The sequence below is a fragment of the Sus scrofa genome, chromosome 9 (assembly GCF_054392235.1).
Source record: "Sus scrofa isolate SSC_HxYL_T2T_F1_AM1 chromosome 9, Sscrofa_HxYL_maternal_Yorkshire_Landrace_v2.0, whole genome shotgun sequence".
Lineage (NCBI taxonomy): Eukaryota > Metazoa > Chordata > Mammalia > Artiodactyla > Suidae > Sus > Sus scrofa.
This window is the reverse complement of record NC_139391.1, coordinates 143,905,550-143,918,383: the sequence shown is the minus strand read 5'-3', so window position 1 is coordinate 143,918,383 and position 12,834 is coordinate 143,905,550. Positions and strand designations below refer to the sequence as shown.

General features: G+C 46.8%; 1 long non-coding RNA gene across 1 annotated transcript; it reads left to right on the top strand.

Moving 5' to 3' along the window:
• Positions 1–6,738: 6,738 nt before the first annotated feature.
• Positions 6,739–11,221, top strand: LOC146400266 (uncharacterized). Its single transcript, XR_014816909.1, has 2 exons — positions 6,739–10,540; positions 10,922–11,221. It is a non-coding gene; the product is annotated as an uncharacterized LOC146400266 (long non-coding RNA).
• The last annotated feature ends 1,613 nt before the right edge of the window (positions 11,222–12,834 follow it).

Here is a 12,834-nt window from a genome sequence, read left to right as displayed (position 1 = left end):
GATAAGTAGATGAACTTCTCTTTTTTCCATCACAGTTACTTATCACATCTTAATGACAGGAAATAACGGGTTCTTTTCCCTTTTGCCTTTCTTTCCTTCCATCTCGCATTTTTTGGTTTATAGGAGAAATTAAGGGCATCATGGAATATTGGTCTTAGTGAGTGCCGCTCCCTTGGATAAGTGCCTTCCCCTCGTGGAGGAAGAAATGGCAAAAGGGAAGGATGGTGGAGGTGGTGAGAGAGTTTGAGGGGCTAGAAGTGTTGTCCCGAAGCCTCGAAGCCTAGTCGGTGGTCAGAGCCCCTCTAGAGGTTCATGCGCTCTTAGAAACAGCTTCCTGGAAGCGCTGGTTAGAAGCCTGAAAGTGAGAGCTGCTCTTCAGATAAACTGTGATGAGTCACGCAGTCGTAAACATGGGAGTTCTGAGTAGTTTAAAGGATTTACTCATAATTGAACGTGAGATGAAAAGGGGCCTTGTCTTTTTTTTCTTAAAAAAATAGTAGTAGAAAAGTGACACAATGTCATCTCAGTTTTATTTAGAACACTTATTAATCTGTTAATTCAGTGTTCAGTATTGCACTTTCTCAAGTTGTAATATTTTTTGAAGAGTTGGTTACGCACATTTGGAACGTGTCCTCTGCTTCCTAGTGAATCAGGTAGGCAGCTGTGCGCTTTCTTCTGTCACGGCCACAGGTCCCACGTGACGTCCCTGTCTGTGCAGCCACCGCCCTTCCCAGAGAGCAGTCCGCTTGCCATGTCACTGGTTCTGTCACGGTGACACGTGTCCTGCACATCTTCTCTTGGTTCTGCCTCTTCAGCTTCCCCAGCACACACAGGAACAGCAGTGTTTCATGCCTACATGATCTGAGCTCTCAGAGCCGTCTTACAGCCCTGAGGGTAGCACCCTCTGTGATGGGGGCACCTCAGAACCATCGTACGGGCGCATCATACAGGTCCGTCAACGGCGTATCCTGGTGCCAGAAAACTAACATGCAGGGCATGTGGCACAGTATCCTTCAGTTTGAGATCCATGGTTCAGCGGGCAAGGCCCGTTTTCATAGTGACAGTAACAGGTCCCTCCCTGTTTCTGAAATGCTGATAGGGTTTCAGTCTTGAATGACTTGATGTCTTCAAGGAAATAAAGATGAAACTTTGGCTCTCTCTGCTCCTGAGGAGACCATAGCCAGTCTGACAGATACTTAGCTCCAAAAGGCCGGACATGTGTGTTTCCGTGTGTGTGTGTGTGTGTGCTTTATGTACGTGTATACGACATGCATGTACTGTGTACCTTGTCACATGCATACATGTCTACACATACGTATTAAGTACTTAGGGTGGAAATAATTCTGAAGTGTAGACTTGCTTCTGGCAAATGTGTCTTGTCTTGAAGGATAAAGTGATTCTGAACATTAATACTGTCTTGATGAATCTATTTATAACACATTGGTGTTGTGTGTTGTGCTGTGTTGCGAAACAGGACATCAGACACTTCACTACATTTGAATTGAAATTGATTTGCATTCTCTTCCAGCCAAGTTGGATTCCTAAACGAGCCTCACAGATGTTGACTCAATAGTAGAGACTGGAGCATGTGCTTTTTAGGATTAAGATTTTAGTTTTCAAACTGTTCCTTCTCGGTTGATAAACCTAGCTGATAAGTAAAGTAGCTGTTCTTCAAAGTGTACCCCCCCACCCTCCCGGCCACACCATTCCTGGGTCCTCCAGCTTCATTGCCGTGTAATGGACACAGCACTGTGTGGGGTGTACAGTGTAATGCTTTGACTTCGTACGTCGTGAAATGACCATCACAATAGTTCTGGTGAATATTCAGTATTTCATGGATACAAACTTGAATTTTTTTGTAACGGGAACACTGCAATTTTCGTATGTGATGTACCTCTCATCCCTGGTGTTACTTGTAACTGAAAGGTTATCCCTCCCTCGTGACCACCTGATCCAAACCCCCGCTACTAACTAACCACAGATCTGCTCTCTTGTTCCTGTTACACAACATGGAGATTGGGTATTGCTGTACTTTTCAAAGTGGTATTTTACTTATCATTAGCCCCACACCAGCAAAGGCAGGAGTTTCTGTCTGGTTTGTGCCTGCATCCCAACTGTCCAGGGCAGTGTCTGCACATGGCAGGCCACTCTTAAGTGAATGAAACCGAATTGCTGGTTTGTAAGTACAACGTAGCGCAGGGTAATTTAAAACGCTGGCCTAGTAGATTGCACAAAGCAAATCCTCAACCGTTTTGGTCCTAGTAAGCTAGTACTTAGAAAACGAATATTTTGGGTGAGGGTGTATATGAGTTTTCTGGCACCAGATGTGCATACCAACAAAAACGTGTGTGCATGAGCACGTGCACCTGTGTGCTGGTCCTGAGCTGCACACTCAGGATGGTAGCAGGTCTGGGCTTTGAACTCACTGGGTGTTACCCCTCCCTCCCACTGGCCAATGTACAGAAGTATTTTCCCCTCCGTTGATGATTTAGGGTTTCCTCTTGTGTTTGTGTGGCAGTAACAGTTTAGGTCTTTGCAGATGTGACTATTGGTTGCAGCATCAGTAGAATTTACAAGGTTCTTTCCCTGCTCTAAAGGCTGCACATGATGCTCCAAGGGACCACCTGTTGAGGGGCTTAGGACCGGCTGACCTTAGAGGGGGCCTGCCTGCGAGGAGAAAATGACTCAGACCAGCCAGGGTAGCTGTGTGATGTGTCTCTGAGGCCTTGCAAAAGAACAGAAGGCAGAGAAAGAAACTCCTTGCCCACCAACCAACCTGGCTGACCTCGTCTTTGGGCCACCACTGCGTCCCTCACTCCTCTGATCGACAACAGCTCGAGTCAGGTCTGTGCAGCTTGGAAGGCCCAGGAGACTGAAGGCTTTCTCCACCAACGAGAAACAGGACAGAGGGGCTTCTGTACCTGAGGAGGGTCTGCAGGGTCCTGCTGGTGTCGGTGGTAACGGGAAGATAACTGCTATGCCTTCTTAGGAAGCGACTCTGTAACGTCCAGCTGGCTGGAGAGAGGGGCCGAGTCCTACTGGTAGCGCTGTATCCTGACCACTTCCCAGTCCAGCTGACCCATGGCAGGCAGTAGAAAATGCATGACTGGCCACTTCAGTAGCTGCAAAATAGTTCCCTCAAGACGTTTAAAAATTGTGCCCAAATCACTTGTTTAGTCCCTGAAGACACCAGAGGTGATTTCTCACGGTCTCCAGTGCTGCTTTCCTGTGCCCTGGGCTGTTCAGAGAGACTCTGATCATCCAGAACGGTCCCCACCACCGATGCTGCCCTTCAGTGCTTACCGGTCTGTCTCGGATTCCTTCTCACACCAAGCCTTGGTCCACCCTGGTTTTCTGCCCTCTGACTGGCTCAGTGGCCAGCACTTGACCTCAGATCCCAGGGGTTAGACACTTCAGACTCTGCATGTGGTCCCCCACATCCCCTGCTTCAGAGAGTTGGCCACAAATTGGGGGGTTTCTGCATCCCCCTCAGATTCCATAATTCACTAGAATGAACCAACCCAGGCCAGTCATCCGCCTGCGATTCCAGCTGTGTTAGAAGAGATCCAAGGGGGCGTGTAGGGCAAGGGGTGGGGGGGCTTCTGCCCCCTCTGGGACATGGTCACCCCAGGAAGCCCAGAGCCCCACCACTAACGGGTTTCATGGAGGAATTACGTAGCCATGATTGGTCAAATCATGGACCAGGGAACTCGGGCTCCAGCTCCTGTTCAGCCCCAGAGGTACCATTGAACTATCCCCTCCCCAGTCCTGAAGCTATTTAAGGGCCTCCAGGAGTCACTTCATTAGCGTGAACTTGGAAGGTTGATTAGAAAACTAAATACAGAACTACTATATATGGTCCAGCAATCCCACTCCTGGGCGTATATCTGGACAAAACTTTCATTGAAAAAGATACATGTACCCGTATGTTCACAGCAGAACCATTCACAAGAGCTAAGACATGGAAACAACCTAAATGTTCATTGACAGATGAGTGGATTAAGATGTGGTACCTAGACACAGTGGAATACTACAGACTCACAGGCATAGAGAACAGACTTGTTGCCACGGGGTAGGGGGAGGAAGTGGGATGGATGGGGAGTTTGGGGTTAGTAGATGAGAACTATTACATTTTGAACGGAAAAAGCAATGAGGTCCTACTGTACAGCACAGGGAGCTATCCAGTCTCTTGGGAGGGAACATGCTGGAAGATGATATGAGAAAAAGAATGATCATACGTGTATGACTGGGTCACTATGCTGTACAGCAGAGGTTGACACAACACTGTAAATCGACTCCAATTAGAAAAGAAAAAGTAGTAAGTATGAAAACCTGTCACTTGCGAAATATTTTTCTGGTCTTCTGCTCAAGTGCTGCCTTTACCCGACCTGGATTATCCCGATTCCTTTCAGCACCGTTAGGAGAGTGAGGAGGCTCGGGCCCTTCTTCCCATCTATGTGCATGTCTGTCCAGGTTCTGTTCAAGCTGATGTGACCTGAACTAGATTCAGCCGTACTGGGGATGAGCAGTTGCAAAACTAGATTTGTCTTAGAACAGTAAGCCCAGATACTCAGAAAAAGATATCAACGAGCAGGTGATGTTTAGAGTCAAGAAAAAATACACAGGAGTCTGTGTGCATACTCTGGAAGTGAAAATTTTAGATAATGCTACATGCTGGCATTATTATATTTTTTCTTTTTTTGTCTTTTTAGGGTCGTACCCACAGCACGTGGAGGTTCCCAGGCTAGGTAGGGATCGAATTGGAGCTGTAGCCACAGCTAGAGCAATGCAGGATCCCAGCCACAGCTGCGAACTACACCAAAGCTCACGGCAACGCCAGATCCTTAATCCACTGAGCAAGGCCAGAGATCAAACCTGAGTCCTCAGGGATACTGGTCGGATTCGTTTCTGCTGAGCCATGATGGGAACTCCACATTTTCTATTAAATGTATTCTATTTCACTTTTTAAAAAACAAAGCTTGCCCTGCATGAGGGAGCCGTGCAGAGGGTCACTGTGTCCTGTCTCTAGAGGACCGAGGGCTTAGATGATGAACTTCCTGATGGCCAGTGGGGTCCATGGACCAGAGGAGGAGAGTCTGTGCACACAGGTGAGGCTGAGTCCCTGACGACCTGCAGGATGGGGCTTGGAACAGACTTGGGATTAGAGGAGAGAATGTGAATGTATTGCAATCTGGTCTATGGCCTAAAATTCAGACCTGGGTGTTCTGTAGCATAAGCTTTTGTGCATGTCCATTTTCTCAGACTGATTGGGGCAGGATTTTAAAGTCAACTCTTACAGAGGCTTATAGATAATGACATCAACCTCTCTGTCCCTTCAACTTGTGAGGCTTCTCTCAGGAAGGATATTCTTTTTTCAGCTGTTTCTTCTGATAATTATCTTAATCGCAAATCATAAGAATCATTTCTAGATTCACTTAAATACTCCATTTCTTTGTTTCTTTTTTGTTTTGTTTTCTTTTGTTTGGCTGCGCCCACAGTAAACGGAAGTTCCCTGGCCAGGGATGGAACCCGTGCCGCAGCAGCAACCACACGGGATTCCCAGCCCACTGTGCAGAGGGACTGCCCATCTGTATGCTCTCGATATCCTGATGTGACAGTGACCCTTTAGCTCACTTACACACCTGCCGCTTTCCTTCTGCATCTTCCTAATGCAGCCAAACCACTAGGTGTAATTGCTCTAACTACTTTTGCCTCTTTAAATAATGTATTTCCACCTCTCTTTCTCGTCCTCACAGCTTTAGAAGGTCTCTTTTAAACTGCCCCCCTGAGGTGGACTTTGCTTTTCTCCTTAGCTGGCCTCTCTCCATCACCTCTCAGCGCTTGTCATCTCAGCTTTTAATTTTACATTTTCAGGCTTGATACCATGTCCTCCTGGTCATTTTTTGCTTTGTGTACTGGTAGATTCTAACTTAAAAATTAATGGATGGCGTTTATATTACTATGACAAAGTAAATATTGCTAATTTCCCAGCCAAGTAATGTGCCATCATTACATTCCTTTTTGACGAGTTTTATGTATTTTGTGTTGTTTCTATTTCTGTTTTCTGTAACGGTGCCAGTTTTTTCATCATCTCTCAAGGAATGTCACATGTATGGCATTTTCCCTTTTCTTCACCCCTTTTATTTCCCTCTAAAGCCCTCCATCCTGTCATTACAGTTAAGATTAATTATTTTCTTGACCTAATGCACTGTGTCACTGGGGGATCTTTCTTCCTCTGAATCTCTTCCTTGCATTGTTCTCTTATTTTACCATAGTAGATCACTAAATAACTTCCTAGATAAAACGCCAAGAGGTCAAAATATCTTTCATCTAATCTCATGCTAAATTGATAGTTTAGCTGCCTATAAAAAACTAGGTTCTGAATAACAAAAGTTTTCCCTCAGAATTTTAAAGATATTGATAATTAGCTGCCTTTGATAACACACTGCTGCTGATAAATTTTCATTGTGGTTCTCATTTTTGTTAATGACTTTTATTAGAATTCTTATAGTTGTAATTTGACTGTTATTATTGGTAGGGTGAGAGCCATAGCTGCAGCAATGCCAGGTCCTTAACCTGCTGCATCATAGCAGGATTGCCAATATTTTAATGCTCTTTTTCTTTCACTTTCGTGCTGCAGTTAAGCAAAAGAGTTACAGTTTTCTAATTCTGACTGTCTATTTACCACCTTGATCAGAGTTTTGTGTAGTTTTTGTTTCAGGTTGAAGAACTTCTTTCAACACGTCTTGTTGGCAGGTATAGCAGTGGTGAGCTCACACTTTTGTTTGATGGGAAAGTCTTTATTCCGTCTTCACATCTGAAGGACAGCTTTGCGGACAGACGTGGCTGACAATTTTTATCTTTTAATACTTTAATATGTCACTCTGCTCTCTCCTGGCCCGTAGAGTCTCTGTTGGAAATCTACTGATGGTTAATGGGGGCTTTTTTTCCCCCCCTCCTGGCTGTCTTTAAAATTTTTTTCTTTTTTCTTTTTCCTTTTATGGCCACACCCGTGGCATATGGAAGTTCCTGGCCTTACACCATAGCCACAGCCACACCAGATCCGAGCTGCATCTGCGACCTGCACCACAGCTTGCAGCAATGCTGGATCCTTAACCCACTAAGCCAGGGATCGAACTCTTATCCTCATGGATCCTAGTCGGGTTCTTAACTGGCTGAGCCCCAGCAGGAACTCCTAAAATTACTTCTGCTGAGTTTTTATACTTTCAATATAATGTGTCTTGGAGAAGGCATTTTGTATTGAGATAAAATGTCTTCTATTGGCTTCGTGGACTTTTTTTTTTAATGATTTTTACTTTTTCATTATAGTTGGTTTAGGCTTCATGGCCTGCCTGCTCTGTTCCTTGCTCAGGGTGGGGAAGTCCTGCTATTCTTTCTTAAACACACCCTCTACTCCCTGAGGACTCTCTTCCTCTGCTGGAATACCCGTTATTTTTATGCTGACTTTTCTAATGGAGTCGTTCTCTTAGGGTTTTTCACTTTTAAAAATCTCATTCCACCTCCTCACCCGAACCATCTCTCGATTCTGTCTCCCAGCTCACTCGCTCTCTTCCATCTGACCCCATGTCCCCAGATGCTCGAACGTCTTCATCTCATTTATTGAGGTTTTCAGCTCCAGAATTTGTTTGGTTCTTTTTAGAGATTCAGTCTCTCTGGTAAAGTGCTCCTTCTCTTCACTGATTTTATTCCTGAGATCACTGTATTACCTTTATGAGTTTTCCTGTAGCTCACTGAATTTTGCCATAGCAGCTCTTTTGAATTCTTTATCAATTAGATCACAACATTCGGTCTTGGATTTGGTTGCTGGAATCGTCATTTTTTGGTGTGAGACCGTATTACCATGGTGTTTGATGAGTTTTTCCTTTGCTGCTGCATTGAAGTTGTGAAAGCCTTTGTAATTTGGGTAAAGAAAGCTTTGCTTATTTTGATTCTCACAGTTCACAGGCTGGTAGTTAGGAGGCTTCCTTTTGTTTTCCAGAAGGTGGTGCAGACCAAAAGCTTTTGGTTTCTCTTGCAGGAGCCGACTTGAAACTAAGGCCAGGACAGGGTAAAAAGAAAGCTTGGTGGTGGCGCGACGGGAGGTCTGTGCTTAGCATGTGGGGCTCCAGGGGGTCCCACAGCTGGTCAGGGACCCTCGTGAGGGGTCCTGGGGGTCTGCAGGCCAGAATCCGGGGAGACGAGGAGGCGGGGAAGCTTCCTCAGATCTTCGTCTGTCGTCCCTCCCCTTTCCCTCCATCAGTGAGGCTCCCCCAGACAGCAGGTCCCTCTGCCTGCAGCACAGACACCCCCTTCCCCCTCCCTCCCTTCTCCTCCCTCCCTTCCCCATCTGCCCCCCTCCCCTCACTGCCCAGCCCCCGCCCCTGAGGTCCAAGCCGCCCACGTTCCGGGCGCAGATGGAGGGATCTGTCGGGTGACCTGCTATTAAAGCAGGACTGGGGGCTTAATTTAAACTTCTGAACTCATTTTAATCCTTCTACAGCTCCGAATAGCACTCTTAAACCTACTTTGATCTTCTTCCCTGTGCCCTCAGAACCGCTGGAAAGGGCCCTCTCTGAGCTGCGCATCAAGTACATTTAGCCAGGCCGCTGCTCGGAGCAGGAGGAGATGCTGTCCAGGGCAGCCGCTCAGGGTCTGAGCGTTTCTGGGGGCCTTTTGGCTGTTGGCCACGTTGTGTGTGAAAGGGAACGGAGAATCCTAATTTTATAAGGCGCCACGCACCTTTGTCTAGTTGGGGCAGGTGTAACTGTATGTGACAGAGGGGCTAATTTGTGACCTATGCAGAAAGTACTTACAGATACTAGACGTGATGGTTCCTGGGTCAAATTCATTAGGACCACGTTGTCCCGGAGGAAGACGTGGTTTCAGCCCGCAGGCACCCGGGCTCCTGGTGTCCTGCTAGGTCTCTGCCTCCCAACATGAGCACAAAACGCACACAGGGATCCTGCTGCTCCCGGGACTGCAGACTGGTCTTCAGGCTTTCAAAGCCCTCGCGCTGGCAAACAAGGAACCATGACCCCTCTTGTGGATCGTGTGTTTGTCACCACACAGCTTGTGCCCATCAGTTTCTTTCCTACTGCAGTGTTTCGTCCTGGTCCTGGCTTGGAGCTTTCCCGGTGTCACTTTTCTGTGTAAAGTGTACGCTGAGGTTCTAAGATTGGCATATATAGCAGTATACTTGTGAACGTTTCATGAAAAGTACTATTGTTTTGATGCTGCTATGCCTCTATCAGGAATGGGAGTAATCACCTTGGGTTTAGACTTTTTTTTTTTTTTTGTCTTTTTGCTATTTCTTGGGCCACTCCCGCGGCATATGGAGGTTCCCAGGCTAGGGGTTTAATCGGAGCTGTAGCCACCGGCCTACACCACAGCCACAGCAACTCAGGATCCGAGCCTCGTCTTCGACCTACACCACAGCTCACGGCAACGCCTGATCCTTAACCTACTGAGCAAGGGCAGGGATGGAACCTGCAACCCCATGGTTCCTAGTCGGATTCGTTAACCACTGCGCCACGCCGGGAACTCCTAGACTTGTTTAAAGAACCCTTTGGAAGCTTGAGACTTAGGCTAGTTCAAAATTTAGGTGCACTTCTATTTACTGGATATAATTTTGTTTTATTTATTTATTTATTTAGTCTTTTTAGGGCCACACCAGCAGCATATAGAGGTTCCCAGGCTAGGGGTCTAATTGGAGTTGAAGCTGCTGGCCTATGCCAGAGCCACAGCAACGCAGGATCTGAGCTGTGTCTGCGCCCTACACCACAGCTTCCGGCAACGCCAGATCCTTAAGCCACTGAGTGAGGCTGGGGATCGAACCCGCAACCTCATGGATACTACTCGGGTTCGTTTCCGCTAAGCCACAGTGGGAACTCTACCATTTTGTTTTAAAAGGAAGATATATTGCTTCTTTTCATGATTTGGTAGAAAGTGTAAGTATTTTATTGTTTGAGCTTCAAGAATCACTCTGTGTGTGTGTGTCTCATGCGTGCACACACGAGCGTCATATGCCCGACAGATTCTTGGTTGATAAGTAAGTCCAGATAAAAAATCCTAGTATCTACCAAGGATAAAGCAAAGAGATTTTGTACAATCCTTCATTATTCTTCTAATTATTTAGTATTACAGCTTTTACATACCTGCTATTCAAACCAATGGGAGGGTTCGATGGGCTGACAGTAGTTTTTCGTAGTCATGAAAAATGGTCCACACTTTGAAACCCGTCGTATGAGCCATCCGAATTTCATTTACGTAGTATTTTCTCAAGATACTGCAATATTCCTACATTTATCTTAAGCTCATTTACAATCCATATTCACAGTTCTTTCTTCTCCGCAGCATATACAGAGGAAGGCATTTGTTGCAGCGTGCAGGGTATTTGCTGCTCACGTAACAGCCAGGTTCACCTAATGCGACTTTACCAGACAGAGAGGAAGTCAAGTGTCAGCACACCTCTTTCATCGGTGCAATTATCTGGGCGGCTATTTAGTGCAAGGAGAGCGGCAGAAGAGCTGTGTCGGAGGAGGTACTTTAAGGCCCAAGGACAGTTTCATGGGAGTTCCCGTCGTGGCGCAGTGGTTAACGAATCCGATTAGGAACCATGAGGTTGTGGGTTCGATCCCTGGCCTTGCTCAGTGGGTTAAGGATCCGGCGTTGCCTGAGCTGTGGTGTAGGTCGCAGACGCCGCTGGGATCCCACATTGGTGTGGCTGTGGCGTAGGCTGGTGGCTACAGCTCCGATTGGACCCCTAGCCTGGGAACCTCCATTTTCTTGGGCGGGAGCAGCCCAAGAAATAGCAAAAAGACCAAAAAAAAAAAAAAAAAAAGGACAGTTTCGTGCTGACGCGCGGAAGCTGGAGGTGTCATCCGCAGGTGCTTGACGGCCCATCGTCTTCTCTGCTCTCCAGTTCTTGCCCGCGAGCATCGCCATGAATGAGACGACGACGGTAATGCCCCTTCTCAGACAAGGAATATGCTCAGTTTAGGGAACATGCCCCAGTTCCTGGTCTCTTAGGAACTCTGCAGACACACACCGCCTCCCCGAAAAAAGCCGACGCACACTTTCGATTCAGCCTGAGTTCCGCTCAAAGTGTGAACGTCCACAAACCTGACCCTCGGTGGACCGCCCTGGTGAGATGCAGGGAGGTGGTCTTATGACCTTGACTGAGACATTCATGAAATAAAAATGATTGTGCTATAATAGAAAATGTGTTGTGTTGTGTTTGTAATAAAATGGTTGATGCAGAATTTGCTCCGTTTTCTCCAGAAACTGCAGTCAGGATTTAGGAAATCCGACCGGCACGGACAGTCGTAAATCTTTGTGGTGATACACTGCTGAAGCCTTTGTTTGGTGTCACTTCTGGAGGCCGTCATTTGTTTCATTTCTAAATGCCAGATTTAAGGCACCTCAGTAAGGAGCTGATGCATTTGAATGTGAAAAGAAAGTGTGTGCTGGCTTTCCTCAGCTGGACACCTGCAGGCAATATTCCTCTACTTAAGAAGTTTTGAGAAGCAATGCACACACATGTAACAATACCAAATCCAGCAAATCTTTTCACAAACGCATTGGCAAAGTCAAAAGGATTAACTGCTCACCCTCTGACCCCCCAAAAGACCAATGCATCTGAGTTTTAGAAGTGTTTAAAACTTTCCAAATTGCTTAATTAAATTTTGTCTCTTTTAGTCATGTCACCTAATGAAATTTTCCCTTAAATATTGCTCTTTCTAGAAATTTTCCCTTAAAAATTGCAATGTAGGGAGTTCCTGCTGTAGCTCAGTGCCTTGGGAGCGGCTCTAGAAAAAGACAAAAAGACAAAAAAAAAAAAAAAAGAAAAGAAAAAAAAAGGAAAAAAAGGGAGACGGGTGGGGGTGGGGTTGAAGGTTAACGAACCCGACTAATATCTATGAGGACGCAGGTTCGATCCCTGGCCTTGCTCGGTGGATTAAGTATCCAGCATTGCCGTGAGCTGTGGTGTAGTTTGCAGACATGGCTCGGGTCCGGCCTTGCTGCCACTGTGATGTAGGCCAGCAGCTTCAGCTCCCGTTTGACCCCTACCCTGGAAACTCCCATAAGATGCATGTGTGGCTTTAAAAAGAAAAAAAATTGTGATGTAATTTCGGAGTTCCCTGGTGGCCCAGTGGGTTAAGGATCCAGTGTTGCCACTGCAGCAGCTTGGTTTGCTGATGTGGCAGGGTTCCATCCCTGCACTGGGACCTTATGAATGCATGGGCGTGGCCGAAAAAGAGAAAAATGCAATGTAATTTTAAATGTGTCCCCTTCTCCTCCGCTGTCTCCTCCGTGGCACATCCAGTCAACAGTTGTTAGCTAAGTGTCTTGGTTCTGTCCTGTTGGGTCATAAACCACCCTCAGGTTTGGTACCTAAGCAGCACACTTTACGATTTCACACAGTTTCGCGGGTGGCCCGGGCTCAGCTGGGTGGCTCCCCGCCTGAGGTGGCACGTGCACTTGGCTGAGAGCACAGCCGGTGGCAGAGGGCCCTCGAGGCTGTCCCCTCCTCCAGGGCTGCGCTCACGTGGGCGTGGGATTTGAGGCTCTGCTCTGGGCTTCCTTGTGTCCAAGTGGCTGGGCTCCGAGAGTGGGGAAGGTGCAGACCCCAGGGGCTCGGGCTTGGAAGCCCCAGGGCATCAGTTCCACCGCTTCCTATTAGACAAATCAGGTCACCGGACCACTCCAGATTCAAGGGAGGGAAAACGGACCTCATTTGTTGATGAGCTGAGAGGCATATTCGTACAGGAAGAGAAAGAATTAGTAGCTGCTTTCATTAAGACTATTACCCTAGAGCGGCAATATTTGTTTATT